This window comes from Ranitomeya variabilis, chromosome 5 (assembly GCF_051348905.1).
Source record: "Ranitomeya variabilis isolate aRanVar5 chromosome 5, aRanVar5.hap1, whole genome shotgun sequence".
Lineage (NCBI taxonomy): Eukaryota > Metazoa > Chordata > Amphibia > Anura > Dendrobatidae > Ranitomeya > Ranitomeya variabilis.
The window spans coordinates 99,584,389-99,603,019 of record NC_135236.1 but is presented as its reverse complement, the minus strand read 5'-3'; the positions used below and the strand labels follow the sequence as shown (position 1 = coordinate 99,603,019).

General features: G+C 48.1%; 1 protein-coding gene across 2 annotated transcripts in view; it reads left to right on the top strand.

Annotated features, from left to right (window-relative positions):
• The first annotated feature begins 2,452 nt into the window (after positions 1 to 2,452).
• RASSF2 (Ras association domain family member 2) overlaps positions 2,453 to 18,631 on the top strand; it is a 93,144-nt gene continuing 76,965 nt past the window's right edge. The window contains exon 1 of one of the 2 annotated variants that reach the window (XM_077263033.1): positions 2,453 to 2,711. The gene's annotated coding sequence lies outside the window, so the exon portion shown is untranslated. Of the gene's footprint in view, positions 2,712 to 14,137; positions 14,159 to 18,631 lie in introns of those variants that run through there. The other variant, XM_077263035.1, reaches the window with a different exon arrangement.

Below are 18,631 nucleotides of genomic sequence, written 5' to 3'. Positions count from 1 at the left end.
TTATATCAGTATAGCCAGGGTCACACTGTATACAGGCTCCGGAGCGATATAACAGATTACAGGTCAGGGGGAGGTGGTAACCTTATATCAGTATAGCTTGGGTCACATTGTACACAGACTCTGGAGCGATATAACATATAACAGGTCGGGGCGGAGGGTGATAACATGATATCAATATAGCCGTGGTCACACTGTAACATGCTCTGGAGTGATATAACATATTACAGGTCGGGATGGGGGGAGGTGATAACTTTATATTAGTATAGTTGGGGTCACACTGTACACAAGCTCTGGAGCGCTATAACATATTACAGGTGGGGATGTTACAACGTTATATCAGTATTGCCGGGGTCACACTCTACACAAGCACTGGAGCAACATAATATATTACAAGTCGGGGGGAGGTGATAATGTTATATTAGTATAGCCGGGGTTACACTGTATACAGGCTCCGGAGCGATATAATAGGTTACAAGTTTGATGGGAGGTGATAACGTTATATCAGTATAGCCGAGGTAACATATTACCGGTTGGGGGGGGAGTTGTTATAATGTTATATCAGTATAGCTGGGGTCACACTGTACACAGGCTCTGGAGTGATATAACATATTACCGGTTGGGGGGGGGAGTTGTTATAATGTTATATCAGTATAGCTGGGGTCACACTGTACACAGGCTCTGGATCGATATAACATATTACCGGTTGGGGGAGGAGTTGTTATAATGTTATATCAGTATAGCTGGGGTCACACTGTACACAGGCTCTGGAGTGATATAACATATTACTGGTTAGGGGGGGGGGGTTGTTATAATGTTATACCAGTATAGCTTGGGTCACACTGTACACAGGCTCTGGATCGATATAACATATTACCGGTTGGGGGGGGAGTTGTTATAATGTTATATCAGTATAGCTGGGGTCACACTGTACACAGGCTCTGGATCGATATAACATATTACTGGTTGGGGGGGTTGTTATAATGTTATACCAGTATAGCTTGGGTCACACTGTACACAGGCTCTGGATCGATATAACATATTACCGGTTGGGGGGGGAGTTGTTATAATGTTATATCAGTATAGCTGGGGTCACACTGTACACAGGCTCTGGAGTGATATAACATATTACCGGTTGGGGGGGGGGGGGTTTATAATGTTATACCAGTATAGCTGGGGTCACACTGTACACAGGCTCTGGATCGATATAACATATTACCGGTTGGGGGGGGGGGGGGGAGTTGTTATAATGGTATATCAGTATAGCTGGGGTCACACTGTACACAGGCTCTGGATCGATATAACATATTACCGGTTGGGGGGGGGGGAGTTGTTATAATGTTATATCAGTATAGCTGGGGTCACACTGTACGCAGGCTCTGGATCGATATAACATATTACCGGTTGGGGGGGGGGGGGGGTTATTATAATGTTATACCAGTAGAGCTGGGGTCACACTGTACACAGGCTCTGGATCGATATAACATTACCGGTTGGGGGGGGGGGAGTTGTTATAATGTTATATCAGTATAGCTGGGGTCACACTGTACGCAGGCTCTGGATCGATATAACATATTACCGGTTGGGGGGGGGGGTTATCATAATGTTATACCAGTAGAGCTGGGGTCACACTGTACACAGGCTCTGGATCGATATAACATATTACCGGTTGGGGGGGGGTTATTATAATGTTATACCAGTATAGCTGGGGTCACACTGTACGCAGGCTCTGGATCGATATAACATATTACCGGTTGGGGGGGGGTTGTTATAATGTTATACCAGTATAGCTGGGGTCACACTGTACGCAGGCTCTGGATCGATATAACATATTACCGGTTGGGGGGGGGGTTGTTATAATGTTATATCAGTATAGCTGGGGTCACACTGTACACAGGCTCTGGATCGATATAACATATTACCGGTTGGGGGGGGGTTGTTATAATGTTATACCAGTATAGCTGGGGTCACACTGTACACAGGCTCTGGATCGATATAACATATTACCGGTTGGGGGGGGGTTGTTATAATGTTATACCAGTATAGCTGGGGTCACACTGTACACAGGCTCTGGAGTGATATAACATATTACAGGTCGGGGGCAGGGAGGTGATAGCTGTAGTTTTTTTTTCCATGTGGGCAATTTTCGGGGGCATTCATGGCCGAGGGCTTTTTTCTGTGGGCATTTTCGTGTCACCGTGTGGATCAGCCCTTAGTAGGACACCATTAGCCATTTCTTTGATTCCATGGCTGCTCTAAGTCTGTATAATGGCATCTTCTGTGTGAGCTGCTGGTGGGCTTCACTTCTTGGCTGGGTCCATGTTTCTTGGACTCGCACCATATCGGATGGCCTGTGTATCACTTAGCAACTTTCCCACGTCCCTAGAAGTATGACAAAGGCGGTCGCCCCCTCCATCTCCTCCTGCCTTGCACCAGTATTTTGGGCTGCCTCCTCAGACAGATGCTGTGACCAGCACACCCCCTCCCTTTCTTAGCATTGTCTGGGAGAGTGTACGCCCAATTGAGGCCAGGCTCTCCAATGACTGCCAGGCCCAGGCACCACCACCAGCTGTCATTGGGCAGCAGGAGGGAGCACTGAGCCATCTATCACAGTGCTCTATACTCACTGCTCCACCATACACTCACTTCCCTATATTGATGGGGAGAGGGGCAGAGGCTGCACCCTGGGAGGTCACAGCGGAGGACACTATAAGGTGAGAATACACGAATTCTCCTAATTTCTCTGTTACCCCATGTTCTTATTGTCTGCCGTTAACCCTATTTTTTTTTTAACCTATTCCGCTCTATTATCTCCTATTATACTGTACAAACATACGGATGTAGCAGGGCTGAGTTTGTCACTTGCGCGTTTCACCGCTGCGATAATGCATTTGGTTTACCATCAATCTTCCATAAATCCGCCGATCACAAGCCACGACATAAGACGATTTGTGCTGTATGACGTGCCCAGATGCACTGCCGTATATATCACTGGTATACAGCCAGTTCTTTGCGTCAATCATTTTACCCCGATGCTGGTAGAAAGGGTTAAACTTGCTTCCTTGGCTCGCAGGCTGTGTATGTGAGCAAAATGCATTCTGCTGGCAGGACAGCAACTTTCCTACATTCCCCAGCACTGCTCATTCTACGTTAACCCCTGTATTGATGTCCGCTGGAAGCTGCATAAGCGTCCATAAATGACGTCTAGATGTAGCAGGGGTGAGTTCTTCATCTGACGCACATCACATCAGGATTGCACATAAATAAGACCTAGTTCACACCTCTAATCGGACAGCCCATTATTGATCTGCTCCTGTCTAAGAAACACAAACGGAATTAATGTCCAAAACCGATTTGTTGCATAACTGATGCAGAGGGGATCAGAGGGGCTCCACGGACTATTTTGGGGTACGCTCGGGCTCCGTTATGTGTCACATGTTTACAATGGAAGAAAAAGCGCATAAAACACTATTTTGTTCTCGGTGTTAAAATCTGACACATTGTGTAACCCAGATGGACCCCCAAAGTGATCAATGTGGCCCCCCTGGTTCAGTTATGCATCGGATCCATTAATTCTGTCTGTGACCCCAGCCTAAGTTATGCTGACACCGTGATCCCCCTACAAAACTAATGACAGATCCGACTCTGCTACATGTGGGGATGTGAGATGTGCACATTCATTCACTGTGCTTCATGGCGCATAGGTGTCTTGATTGAGCACAAACAGGTGGGCAGGAGAGTTATTAGGTTTGCTGTCAGGTGGGTGAATGACGGCCTTGTGAAGCAGGGGGAACGCTTCACAAATAACCAGCCTGTGATGTGCCGCGACAGCCACACCTCCATTATGCTCCTTCCTACAAATCCAGATGAAAATGGTGCTATTACCTAAAAAATACGGTGAATATGTCACCGTCTTATGACATAATAAGTCTGTTTACCATCCGTAGGCCAAATGCACACATCCATGTAAAACACGGACGTGGAAAACTGGAACCAATGACCTGTGTGTGTCCGTTTTATCATCAGTGTACGGTCTGAGTGTCCGTTGTTACCATCAGTGTACGGTCCGATGTTACCATCAGTGTACGGTCTGAGTGTCCGTTGTTACCATCAGTGTACGGTCTGAGTGTCCGTTGTTACCATCAGTGTACGGTCTGAGTGTCCGTTGTTACCATCAGTGTACGGTCTGAGTGTCCGTTGTTACCATCAGTGTACGGTCTGAGTGTCCGTTGTTACCATCAGTGTACGGTCTGTGTGTCAGTTGTTACCATCAGTGTACGGTCCGTGTGTCAGTTGTTACCATCAGTGTACGGTCCGTGTGTCAGTTGTTACCATCAGTGTACGGTCCGTGTGTCAGTTGTTACCATCAGTGTACGGTCCGTGTGTCAGTTGTTACCATCAGTGTACGGTCCGTTGTTACCATCAGTGTACGGTCTATGTGTCCGTTGTTACCATCAGTGTACGGTCTGTTGTTACCATCAGTGTACGGTCTGTGTGTCAGTTGTTACCATCAGTGTACGGTCCGTGTGTCAGTTGTTACCATCAGTGTACGGTCCGTGTGTCAGTTGTTACCATCAGTGTACGGTCCGTGTGTCAGTTGTTACCATCAGTGTGTAGAGACCGCAGGTAAAGAAGGATGCAGGGACAAATAGGAGCCAGAAAGCAAATAGCGTTTTTAACTTTCTTTTTTAACTTCCAACCAAAAAGATAACAAACGTTTTCCACGCAGGGAACTTATATACAAGAACACAATCTCGCAGTAAATCCCAATTATTATATGGCCGCCCTGAACTACACCCGTAGAACGCGGCAGCGCCTCACTAGTGACTCCCTACTAAGATAAAGTCAACAACGGTCACTTATCAGTGCTGGTTCAGCGATGTAGTCCTGACGGGGAGGCTCCGACAACGCCGTAGTCCTGATGGCGGAGGAAGGAGGTGTCTTCTGGCGACGGGCCCAGGCGTAGAGTCGAGTCCAGAATGTCTTTTGCGGTGCTGCGTTCCCTCCTGCAGGCGGACGTTGATCCGAGGTAACAGCCTCCCAGTCCAGAGAAGAGTCTTTTTGAGGAGGATTAGGAGAATAATCAGTATCAGTCACAGCTGAGACGAAACCATGCGAGTCTGTAGCACTCTCTGGCAAGGTGTTCTCAGGGAGCGCGGTAATACTGTCCCTGAGCTGGTCAGCACTACCCCTCTGCCTGGGGGGTCGCTGACGACGAATGCGTCTCTTTTTGGGGGCTCCAGTAATTGCCCGCAGTGTCTGTTGCACGTTTTCCCCCTGCTTCCTGCAAGTCTCACTGCGGCCTGCACACTCACAGCAACTGCGCTGCAGTTTCCTCTCCTCAGAGATTTCCCGCGCTTCTCTGCCCCTGCTTTCGCGCGTTTTGCTTTTTATCCTCTCCTCTCCCTGCGTCACTCTGCCTCCTGTCACATGAGCCTGGCTTCCCATGCACCCCTCAAATCCGTCCCCCGGAACCCCGACTCCCGGCAACAATGGTTCCACCCGTCTGCACAGCTCACCAGGTCCCTGTCCCCTACATTCCCCCACCCTGTATGCTCGCCAGTCCCTGGGCGAGGCCTTCGCACTGACAGGTCGCCCACCTGACGGATTGTTCCACACTTGGGTCTGTCTAGTGTGTAAGTCAGGACTGTAGCGAGTTGGGGGTCTACCGGCAGTAGAACGTTCAGAACGTCGTGGCTCGGGTCCTTGTGTAGGGGGTGTTGGGGGAATGTCGTCAGCGGAAGGGTGACTGGTCAGGGGTAGTGTAGTAGTCGAGATAGGGGGAGTATTTTGACGCCATTCTTCTTCTTCATCATCTTCTTCATCCCACCAATGGTTGTTGAGGGACTCAGTCGTAGGTGGCTCTTCCCTGATTGCGGATTCCGGGGTGTCCGAGTCAACAGAGCGACACAACCGGAGCATGTTGCGATGAAGAATGCGAGTACCTGTACTTCCGAGGGCCTCAGACTGCACTTCATATACAGGTCCATGCGGGTCTATACGGCGAAGCACCCGATAGGGTGTTTTTTCCCAACGATGGTCTAACTTGTTTTGCGGTCTTTGCTCTCGAACGAGTACTCGATCACCTGGCCGGAACTCTGGGGGTTTTGCTGTAGGGGTGCTCCGATGCTCCACTTCCCGAATTCGAGTGTGTACCAGTCGGTGTAAGGTCTGCAGCCGATGCCGATGATCACGCACCCACGAAGCCATCCCTGTTCGGGGGCCTTCTTCCTCCGAAGACAGTTCCAGATCTGTCATGCCTTTTCCTGGGCGCCCAAAGACCACTTCATACGGGGTGCGTCCTGTGACTTGATGAACTCTATTGTTGTAGACCCACACTAGGTCAGACACGTACTCCGGCCAGCGGGCCTTCTGATCTTGTTCTAGCGCACGCAGCATTTGAAGCAAAGTCCGGTTAAACCGCTCACAAGCCCCATTTCCCTGGGGATGATACGGTGTGGTGTGTGACTTATCAATGCCGTAGAGGCGATGCAGCTCTTCCATGACCTTGCCCAAGAAACAGGCGCCTTGATCCGAATGTATTCGCCTCGGACAGCCGTAAACTTGAATAAAGTTCTTACAGATAGCGCTCGCCGCCGACTCAGCTGTCTGATCACGGGTAGGGATGACTACCGCGAATTTTGAAAAATGATCTACCATAACGAGGCAGTGTTCGTAGCCTTGATGCGCTGCTCCAATGGTAATGTAGTCTATCATTAATACTTCAAAAGGGGCAGACGTCGTGATGCTCTGCACAGGCACCCTTTCCTCCGGTGACTTGGTTAGCTCACATTGTCGACATTGTCTACAGGCAGTTTGTACTTCCGCAAGCAGCCGAGGATGATAGAACCGAGTTTGCAGCCACTTAAACGTCCTCTTCACTCTGAAGTGTGCCCCGGACTCATGAGCTTCTTTAGCAACTGCGGCCACCACAGGCCCTGGTAAGACCATCTGCCAGGTCGGCTCAGAATCTGCCAGAGCCATGGTTAAGTGGCATAAGAGCCCGTCCTGAAGAGTTAGGCGCTCCCACTGCCGCAGAAGAAGGTTCAGATCTGACGGGAGAATTTGTCCAGGGGTTCTCACGGGCAATAGACCATTCGTTATCCACTGTCGCAATGGAGCTAGTTCCTGGTCTTCCTGTTGTAGCCGTATCCATTCGTCCCGACTCTGAACCAACAGTCCTGCAGCCGTTCCGTTCCCGGTCTGTTCCAGGCTCACAGCCGTCTGAGCAGCGCCCCCGATGGCGTAGGGGATTTCTTCTCCCTCCAGCTCCTCATCTCGGTTAGTTCTTGGGGGATTTTTCCGCAGACGAGATAATGCGTCAGCATGAACATTCTCCGCTCCTCGCTTGTAAAGGATACGGTATCTGTACTTGGCCATCCGGGCTACCCAGCGCTGTTCTAGGGCACCCAATTTCGCATTTTCCAGATGTGCCAATGGGTTGTTATCCGTGCGTATCAGCACCTCGGAACCGGCCAGGTACTCAGCGAACCGCTCCGTCATAGCCCACACCACGGCCAGCAGCTCCACCTTGAAAGAACTGTAATTGTCTGGGTTCAACTCAGAGTCATGAAGAGACCGACTCGCATAGGCGATCACTCTCTCCCGCCCATCCTGAACCTGAGACAACACAGCCCCCAATCCCTGAGAGCTGCCGTCGGTGTGTAGGATGAACGGTTGCGAAAAGTCCGCATAAGCCAACACCGGCGGCTCCATGAGAGCAGTCTTCAAGTCCCGGAACGCTGCTTCTTGTGGCTCCTGCCATTGTATCTTCTTTCCCCGTTCCTTGGGGGAGCTTCCTTTCAGCAGGACTTGTAGATTGTGAGAACGGCGAGCAAAATTCTTCACGAAGCGCCGGTAGTACCCAGCGAGGCCCAAGAACGCCCGTACATCTTTAGCGGTCTCCGGTGTGGGCCACTCCTGGATTGCAGCAATCTTCTCCTGCGATGGCCGGACTCCTTCGGCGGACACCACATGCCCCAGGTACTCGATCTGTTCCCGGAACAAGTGACACTTCTGGGGCTTCACCTTAAGCCCGTATTTCAGCAACCGGTCTAGTACCTGTTCCAGTCGGCACAGATGTTCCTCGAATGTTGGGGCGTAGATGATGATGTCATCCAGATAAATGAGAGTGGCCTCGAAGTTCAAATCCCCCAGACACCGCTCCATTAATCGTTGGAAGGTGCCTGGAGCGTTGGCCAGCCCAAACGGCATTCGATTGAACTCAAATAGTCCCATGGGAAGGATGAACGCTGTCTTAGGACGATCTGCTTCTGTCATCGGGACCTGCCAGTATCCGCTGGCTAGGTCTAAGGTGGAAAAATATTTGGCCCGACCCAGCACGGAGAGAGACTCCTCGATACGGGGAAGTGGATAAGAGTCTCGGACGGTGCATGCATTTAGCTTACGATAGTCCACACAGAACCGGAGCGTGCCGTCCTTTTTCCGCACCAGCACGATCGGGGCAGCCCACGGGCTCTGACTCTCGCGGATCACTCCCTTTTGTAGCATCTGGCTTAACAACGTCTTTACTTCCTGGTACATCTGCGGGGGAATCTGTCTGTACCGCTCCCTGATGGGCACTGTATCTCCGGTCGGAATTCCATGTTCGATGGCCGTGGTACAGCCAAAATCATCTTCATGTTGCGCAAACACTTCAGCATAGTGTCCAAGGAGCCGCTGCACTCGCGAGACTTGTGATGGATCCAGACCCGGTAATTCTGCTCGCATATGTTCCAGAATAGTTTGACCTTTTCGTAACGCTATCAGCTCAGGATCCTGTGTAGACCGGACACTGACCATCCAGGGATCAGGGGAATCCACCTTTAACTGTAAAGTATCTGGAGGAGGCATCACTTCTAACGGTCGTAACACTTTGGCCATCTCACTTCGGACCCGTAGCACGACATCGTGTTCGTCCACATTCACACATCGCACTGGTATGGCCCCATTTTTAACAGTAGCCAGAGATCGGGCCACCAGCAGTCCTGTGGGCAAAGGGGACGTAAAGGTGGGCTCAACCTGCACTTGCACTCCTTCCAGAGGGATGCGAGCTCGGATGGGCAGGGATATAACAGTCTGTCCTGGGGGAAACGTCACTTCTGCTGTCGGGGAGGTGATTACTTTCCCTAGTATGTCTCCCTCCTGAAAGGTCTCTTGCACACGGACTTCCCTCACTAACTGTCTGAACACGGAGCCTTGAGGTGTACTGGTCCCCCACTGATTGAGTGTCTCTTGTGTGGTCTCCCCTAACAGCAAACTGCCAAAGTCCTTCAATACATTCATCCCCAAAGTCACGATATGTTGTGGGCTGGGATCCCCCCGTGTCAACACAACCCCCCGGCGGCCCAGGTCTTTCCCACATAAAGATATTTGCATCCAGGTGACCCCTTCCACTGGGATGGGCAGCTGATTGGCGGCCTGCAACCGGATTACGGGGCCCCATTGGGGTCTGACTGACACAGGGAAGTGTTTTCTAAAATAGGCCTCGGGCATAGTCGTGACTTGAGATCCGGTGTCCACCAGACAACGTACAGCCCGCCCTTCAAACTCTGCCCAAACCAGGGGGCAGCTGGCAACCAAATTTTCGGGACTTTCACCACCCATCCGCGGGGATTCTGACTCCGAGCGTCGTCCCCTTAGCTCGGAGTCCTCTAGTTTAACGCCCGCCGTGACGAGGCCCTCCCTCTCCGGGGGCACTCCCGTGCGAAATGTCCTGCCTCCCCGCAACCATAGCAAGCACCGGAGACCGGATAATATCCTGAACGAACGCCACGAGCTGGACTCCCAGACCCTTGCCCCCGGGGTAGCTCCCTTGGGCTTCGCGCATTTTTTTTTACTTCGGCCAGTTCGTCTCGGATTTGTTTGAGCTCCTGCCGCATCTCCTGAACCCACGACGGCTCACCCCCTCCTGGTGCAGCGGTCTGGATAACCCGAGCCTCTCCTGTCAGGACCGTCACCCCCCTCTCTTGCTCCCGGGTGCGGGCCTCATTGCCTATGTCGGAGAAAGTCAGGCGCGGGTCGACCCGCACTCGTTCACGTAGAGCCTGTTTGGTCAACTCATCCCGCAGTCCCGTCACCAGTTGGTCGCGCAGGGTCACGTCGACATGTCCCATCCCCATACCATCTTTCCGCACGATTGCAAGGTTTAGCTCTTGCAGAGCATTCATGTACTGAGTGACAGTCTCGCCCTCTTTTTGTCGCCGTCCAAACACCCGGGCCCGCAGCTCTCCCACGTCGGTGGGATCCCCGTGCGTCCCCTCTAACACATGTAACACCCCGGTAAAAGTATTCCGCTCTGTGGGGGGTCTCAACATCACTGAATCTCAGGCCTCTCCGTCTAATGCCATAATGGCTACCTCAGCTTCCAGGGCCGGGGTCATAGGATGCATTCTCAACAGCCCCCTCATCCTCTCAGTCCAGCTCCACAACAACATGTTGCTCCCATTAAACTTGGGCAAATTGTTTAACATGGCCCCCAATGAGAGAGAAGCTCTAGGCCCAGCCCCATCCTCCGTATCTTCTGGCTCCTTCTTTGGATCCTGCATCCTGCCAACTACGCCAAATGTAGAGACCGCAGGTAAAGAAGGATGCAGGGACAAATAGGAGCCAGAAAGCAAATAGCGTTTTTAACTTTCTTTTTTAACTTCCAACCAAAAAGATAACAAACGTTTTCCACGCAGGGAACTTATATACAAGAACACAATCTCGCAGTAAATCCCAATTATTATATGGCCGCCCTGAACTACACCCGTAGAACGCGGCAGCGCCTCACTAGTGACTCCCTACTAAGATAAAGTCAACAACGGTCACTTATCAGTGCTGGTTCAGCGATGTAGTCCTGACGGGGAGGCTCCGACAACGCCGTAGTCCTGATGGCGGAGGAAGGAGGTGTCTTCTGGCGACGGGCCCAGGCGTAGAGTCGAGTCCAGAATGTCTTTTGCGGTGCTGCGTTCCCTCCTGCAGGCGGACGTTGATCCGAGGTAACAGCCTCCCAGTCCAGAGAAGAGTCTTTTTGAGGAGGATTAGGAGAATAATCAGTATCAGTCACAGCTGAGACGAAACCATGCGAGTCTGTAGCACTCTCTGGCAAGGTGTTCTCAGGGAGCGCGGTAATACTGTCCCTGAGCTGGTCAGCACTACCCCTCTGCCTGGGGGGTCGCTGACGACGAATGCGTCTCTTTTTGGGGGCTCCAGTAATTGCCCGCAGTGTCTGTTGCACGTTTTCCCCCTGCTTCCTGCAAGTCTCACTGCGGCCTGCACACTCACAGCAACTGCGCTGCAGTTTCCTCTCCTCAGAGATTTCCCGCGCTTCTCTGCCCCTGCTTTCGCGCGTTTTGCTTTTTATCCTCTCCTCTCCCTGCGTCACTCTGCCTCCTGTCACATGAGCCTGGCTTCCCATGCACCCCTCAAATCCGTCCCCCGGAACCCCGACTCCCGGCAACAATGGTTCCACCCGTCTGCACAGCTCACCAGGTCCCTGTCCCCTACAAGTGTACGGTCTGAGTGTCCGTTGTTACCATCAGTGTACGGTCTGTTATTACCATCAGTGTACGGTCCGTTGTTACCATCAGTGTACGGTCTGTTATTACCATCAGTGTACGGTCTGTTATTACCATCAGTGTACGGTCCGTGTGTCCGTTGTTACCATCAGTGTACGGTCTGTTATTACCATCAGTGTACGGTCCGTTGTTACCATCAGTGTATGGTCTATGTGTCCGTTGTTACCATCAGTGTACGGTCTGAGTGTCCGTTGTTACCATCAGTGTACGGTCTGTTATTACCATCAGTGTACGGTCCGTTGTTACCATCAGTGTACGGTCTGTTATTACCATCAGTGTACGGTCTGTTATTACCATCAGTGTACGGTCCGTGTGTCCGTTGTTACCATCAGTGTACGGTCTGTTATTACCATCAGTGTACGGTCTGTTATTACCATCAGTGTACGGTCTGTTATTACCATCAGTGTACGGTCCGTGTGTCCGTTGTTACCATCAGTGTACGGTCTGTTATTACCATCAGTGTACGGTCCGTTGTTACCATCAGTGTATGGTCTATGTGTCCGTTGTTACCATCAGTGTACGGTCCGTGTGTCAGTTGTTACCATCAGTGTACGGTCCGTGTGTCCGTTGTTACCATCAGTGTAGTGTCTGTTATTACCATCAGTGTACGGTCTATGCGTCTGTTGTTACCATCAGTGTACGGTCCGTTGTTACCATCAGTGTACGGTCCGTTGTTACCATCAGTGTACGGTCCGTTGTAACCATCAGTGTACGGTCCGTGTGTCAGTTGTTACCATCAGTGTAGTGTCTGTTATTACCATCAGTGTATGGTCTGTTGTTATGGAATGGGTGCAGAAACGCAGCAGATCTGCAAAAAGAATTGACATGGTCCTTCTTTGAATCTGCTGCGTTTTCTGTGCAGATTTTTCCTCACCAGTAGCACAGCATTTTTTATTTTTTTTGCCATTGATTTACATTGTACTGTAAATCACTTGCAGATCTGCAGCGTTTCTGCGCGGAAAAAAACACTGCGGATCCGCAGGAAATCTGCAACCTGTGCACATAGCCTCCCGTGTGTCATCAGTGTTTTTCCAGTATGGATAAATAAACAAATGGCAGATCTTCTCCTATACTGCGCAATGTTAAGCACGGATGCCATCATTGTACTGTACATATTTTTCACGGCCCCATAGACTTGCATTGGCCTTTATCATCCGTGCTGCTGGAAAAAAAAGACATGCGTGCGTCCTGCTAGTCCGTAAACACACGGATGTGTTCATAGACCCTAGCTATAATGGATAGGTGTTTCTACTCTTTCTACCATCAGAGTTTGATCAGTTTCCTCAGTTTTTCTGTGATGATAAAAAAATAAACTAATGGAGGTTTCTCAAGCTTCTCTTATCAAATAATCCATGAGAAATGGCCGGCACATGGATGGTATCCTAATGGTGTCCAATTTTCCCGAATCCACAGACTTACATTGGCAAGTTTGAGCTGACACCATTCAGGTCAATACTGGAGAAGGCTCCATGCTTTTCTGAGGACCACTGCGACCGAAGGGGAAAAAAGTTATGCATCTGAACTACGCCATAGACCAGTCAGTGGTAAATCTGTGAAAAACATGAATGGCAGTCATATGAGGGAAAGCTGAGGTGTGGATGACTCCTGATGATCATGTATAGATATACAGATGTGAAACCAGGCGTTATATGGGAAAATAATACTATGGGTTCAATGCATCAAGACCACCGCTATTCACGAGGGTCTTGATGAAGAGATGTGCTGCAGTAGGACGCTCTAGATTCATGAAGAGGCATACAGACGAGTGGTGTACACCTCCATCTGCGCCTCGAGCTCTTCATTTCTTCACCATATTTCATGTGATTTAGGGTACATTCACTTGAATATTTTAGTTTTTTCACATGCTTACAGATTTTTTAGCTCGTGTGCTAATATACATAGGCAAATTTCTACACCGATCATCGTCAAAAAAATGTCAGCATGCCGCTGGTGAGGACCAATTGATAGACTAGTGCACACATCCGCTATGGTGAGGAGCACACAGAGACAGTCACGTCTGCAGCTGTGACAGGTCCGCAAAGTCTGTGGCTCCTCTGAAGTTAAGGGTTCGTTCTGATGTCCAGGATTCATGTACGTGTTCTATCCCTGTTTTTTACAGATACAACAGATTCCCATTATAATTTATGGGGGCTGCTCATGTGTGTATATATATTTTTTGTGATCCAAGTGGTCTGCAAAAAGATCTGAAACTTGTCTATTTTTGAGCTGCGTCCCCAGTCAAAATTTCCCATTCAAATCTATGGGTTTGTAAATATCACAGCCCACAAAAAGTGTGCAATTCGTAATTAACATTGCAATAAATAGGCGAAGCTTTGCAGGATTGTGTTCTGAGTGTCATCCGATTTTCTCATACATGGAAAAAAGAAAAAAAAAGTTTTCCACTTTCTTCCCTTTGACAGTCCATGAAAGTTGGACCCCACTCGGATTTCATCTAAGTGAAGTCCAATTTTATTTTATTTTTTCACAGACCCATTCATTTGCATTGTCGATTTTGATCTGACGTGTCTCCGCAATTTTCTGCAGACCTCTCGATCCACCGTGAATCATGGACATGTGAATGACCCCGTAGATTATCACAGGTAAGAGTGCTATCCATGAAAATCACAGATAGCACTCGTATGCAAAAATTGGACATCTGACTTATGCCTTATTGTCAGTGTTTGTTCATTATTTCGTCCATTTTTAACTTTCTTGCCTACTATGTTCAAACCTGTAAGTGCACTGGCGGACATACCATTGGTGCAACCTAAGAGGTGACGTGGCGCATAATTATAAATTATAGGACTGAAAAGGGCACATACGCACATCTCACAGGGGTCCTTTTCTGCCTCTGTCCGCCCGTGAGCAGGGGCTCTGTAAATCGTCATGTAATGAGAAAGGTTGCCTTTCTGAAAATGTTAGCATGTAGAAAAACTACTGTATGAAAAAAATGCTAATTTTTGTCCTTATGCTTTCTTATAATTTTTTTGTTAAACCGTCTTTATTGAGCAATAAAGGATAAAGGGTACATAAATTGTTCATGATCATTAGAGAAGTTCTGACAATAGTCTTACAGTACTTTGAACATTGGACAGTGCATTATAACTATAACCAACTTCCCCTTTCCCCTCCCCCGGGCACACATCCACACCTTCATAACATATCATCAATTAAGCCCAACAGGAATTCTGCCGCCCATTTGCTCTCTCATGTACCAGTCTGTAAAGTGGAAGCAACCATGAATCGCCTGGCGTATCAATAATGTCTGGGCATTAATAAAAGAAGACCATGTAAGGAAAAACGATCAGTGTATTTTTCTTTATTCAGTATGGACTCTATCCAGTCCATCTTGAAGAGATAGGCTACCTTCGTGGTAATTAAGCTCAAAGAAGGAGTATCATCCTGTGCCCATAGATGAAGAATACTTTTGCGGGTGGCTGCCGCCCAGATGAATAAAATGCGGCGCTGCTGAACAGAAAGCCGCACCAACTTGAGGGAGAAGGCTGAATATGGCCCACTCCGGAGAAAGAGAGCTAGATACACCAAAGGTATTAGTGAGATGTTCCAAGAGTGAATCCAAGAATTTTTGGACAGTCCCAGAGACAATGAAAAATATCAGCTGGAGAATGTAAGCATTTAGGGCAGGGAAAATCACCTGAGGGGGACATTTTAGATTTAACCTCTGGGGAGAAATACGCTCTATGGAATATCATGAGTCATGGTTGTGTAACTATCCTACGATAACATAGAGTTAATACGTAATGTGGCTTTTACCTCACAGTCGGTTAGTTGAGATACCCAGTGAAGAGTCTGGCCACTGTATGGAAGGTTTCAGTGACTTGTATATAAAACTCAAAGAATAATTCCCCTCATGATCTTTAATGGAGATTAAGTTTAGAGGACTCTAACGTTGTCCGGTATATCCCGCAGTACCGAGCCTACATAATGTCTAACTTAAGTAATAGTAAAGTTATCTCCCACCAGGATTGGGTATTTAAAGACAGTGTCTTCCAAAGTAATAGGACATTGATTGTCCGCCAACATGTCACAAACCAGTCTAAATTCATAATTCCCAAGCACACGATAGATGGGAGGTGGCCTGCATTGCAGAAAGGAGGGAAGGGAAGAAACACTGAAATTTGGGGGTCAAGTCCACTAATTCGTCTAGCATGACGCCATCCCAAGATTACTGACCATAGTAGGGATTATCCCTAACCTCCACTGGGACCTCAGCTTGTCGTAGGTGGAGCAAAGCAGGGAGACTAAATGGTCTACACATCGCCTCATCTATTGGAGTGTTAGTGATTACTGCAGTGCGTAGGCGCCGGGAAAGGTCAGAGAGGCCTGCGCACTGCAGTACTTTTCTCTGCCCTCAACAGAGCAGACAAAGTACGCCTGCGCCGGAGCGGGGGCAAGAAGACAAGAAGAGGACGTCATCGTATGAAGATGGGAGGTATCGGACCCGAACCGAACCTTGACCGCCCCTGGGTGAGTATAATCTAACCTGTTTTTCTTATCTTTCAGGGTACATCGGGGGCTTATCTACAGCATTACAGAATGCTGTAGATAAGCCCCTGATGCCGGTGGGCTTAGCTCACCCTCGATTTTGGGGATGACAGGTTCCCTTTAAGTGAATCTGTCAGCAGGCTTTTGCTATGTAATATGAGAGCAGCATGAAGCAGGGACAGAGACCCTGATTCCAGTCATGTGTCACTTACTAAACTGTGTGTTGCTGTTTTAATAAAATCAGTGTTTTATCAGCAGGAGATTACCACTCCAGGACTAGCTGCCTTTTGCCTCCTGGTCAACTTCTCTTTGTAACCCCACCCCCTCCTCTGATTATCAGCTTTCTGTAAATGCACGGTATACACAGAAGGCTTCCAATCACTGGTGGTGGGGGGGGTGGGACTTCATTGCTGTGCAGTCTGTTGTGCATGCTTCCCGAAATATGTTCACGCAAACGCAGCCTAAGACCTTATTCACACATTAGTATTTGCAAAAACAGGGTCCCAGAAAAAGCAAAACTACAATGCGATGATTTTTACATTTTCTACGTTTTGGTTTGCAAAATAAAAAAAGTGTAAAGGTGGTATAAAGCTTCAAGCACGTGAGAAAATGGACTGATTTCCATCAGAATTCAACCGATAGGAAAGTCCAGCAGGGAATCTATGTCCTGAGCCTATAAATGTCAGAAACAGACAGTACACAAATGGCATCTGTGTACCGGGCATGATTGTCATGGTCCCATAGACTTGGATGGGTGATCTTATCCATGATAAAAATGGACGCATCTCCGTAAATTTTTTTGTGGCAACAGTCCACAAAAAAGATATGGAATTGTGGGGAACCACAGAAAAAATAAAGTGTACGTGTTCTATCCATGAAAACCAAAAGTCTGAAGGAGTTGTAAGGCCGTTGTAAACACTTTTAGAGAATGTGAACACTACTTCTTTTTAGATGATTCCATAAAAGCCCCCATAAAATGAACATAGTGCACAACAATGTAAAACCGACTGTGTGCGCGTACCCTAAGGGTATAATGATACAGAGATATTTAGAGACAGAAATAAGCACCATTTTTTGAACAGGATTCCACTCCAGGAAAATTCTGTTTTGTTTTTTTTTTGTTTTTTTTTCCCCAATAAAACTACAGATAAAGCAGGTATTGGAAATGCAGTGTTCATGAGGAATTGTCATCTACGTTCCAAGGCCTGAAACTGCCAATCTGCCTTCTTATGCACATCCTTCCTTCATCAACAATATAAAAGTACTGGTAACCAACATTCCTAGGCACATTTTTCTGCAGGTAATGTGGTGACTGTTCACTGTAGTCCTACATAGCACCACAAATAACTCACATTAATACCTCTTTGAGTACAGATTATGTAGTAGGTGTTATACAAGTTTGTCTTACAGAATTTAAAAATATATTAAAACATCTGCACAGCAAACCAAGGTTGGACTCCCCATCTTTCTGCCCCCACCAAATACAAAGGTTTAATGCCCCTTGCGTAAATGTAGATGTATTAGTCCCTAAGTTTTCAGACACCACACTATTTTATTAACATAGCAAGTCATCTCACAAGATAAGAATTCTTACATTTACCACAAAATAAAAACCAGTGCATGAATACAGCACCAGAATCACCATCAGCACACTAATACAGCACCAGAACCACCATTAGCTCATGGACACAGCACCAGAACCACCATCCGTGCACAAACATAACACAATAACCGCCATCAGCACATGAATACAACACCAGAACCACCATCAGCACATGAACACAGCACGAGATCCACCATCAGTGCACGAATACAGCACGAGATCCACCATCAGTGCACGAATACAGCACCTGGCATAGTACAGTAATGAATTACAATATCAGGTCAGCCTCTTCCATTTATTCCATTTGTATTGCATGAACTTATAGCTCCTAGCAAGATCTTAACAATGGTAAAGAGATGCTGGGAGTTGTTGCTACCAGCGAGCCTCATCAGACTGTGGACTATTAAACATTTACCTGCAGATACCTTATAGGAGACATCTTCTGTTATTAGAGTTATTCTCATCCCTTTCTTGTTCATCTTATCCAGACGCCATCATGCAGACTACTATCTTCTCCGGCCTTCTGCAGAACATCTCAAGATAGTGTCCTTAAAAAGTGTCACAGTGTCATTATAGTGGCCCAAGAAAAAAATATCTACCCATATTGTACTGTAAAGAAGTCCTAAGCTATGACCCTTACAGACATGGATACCCAGTGGGAAACCAAATTGGATTTTGTATCTCCCCTAGTTTCCTGAGCTGGTTGTTAATTTAACATTTGAGTCAGGAGAACCTGGGTGACCATGGCTGAATCCCACCCCCGATGAGGCCTGGTTCACATGACCGTATTTTAATTCAGAGTAATAATGTACAGCTCTCAGACCAAAGTTAATTAAAGAGGCATGCCCACAAGATTTTTTATGTAATAAATGTGCGTATATATTCATATAGTATAGTATGAGTGCAGTAATATACTCGCCTATCACCGGGATCCAGCGCCATTCTTCTCCGCCTCTCATTGACG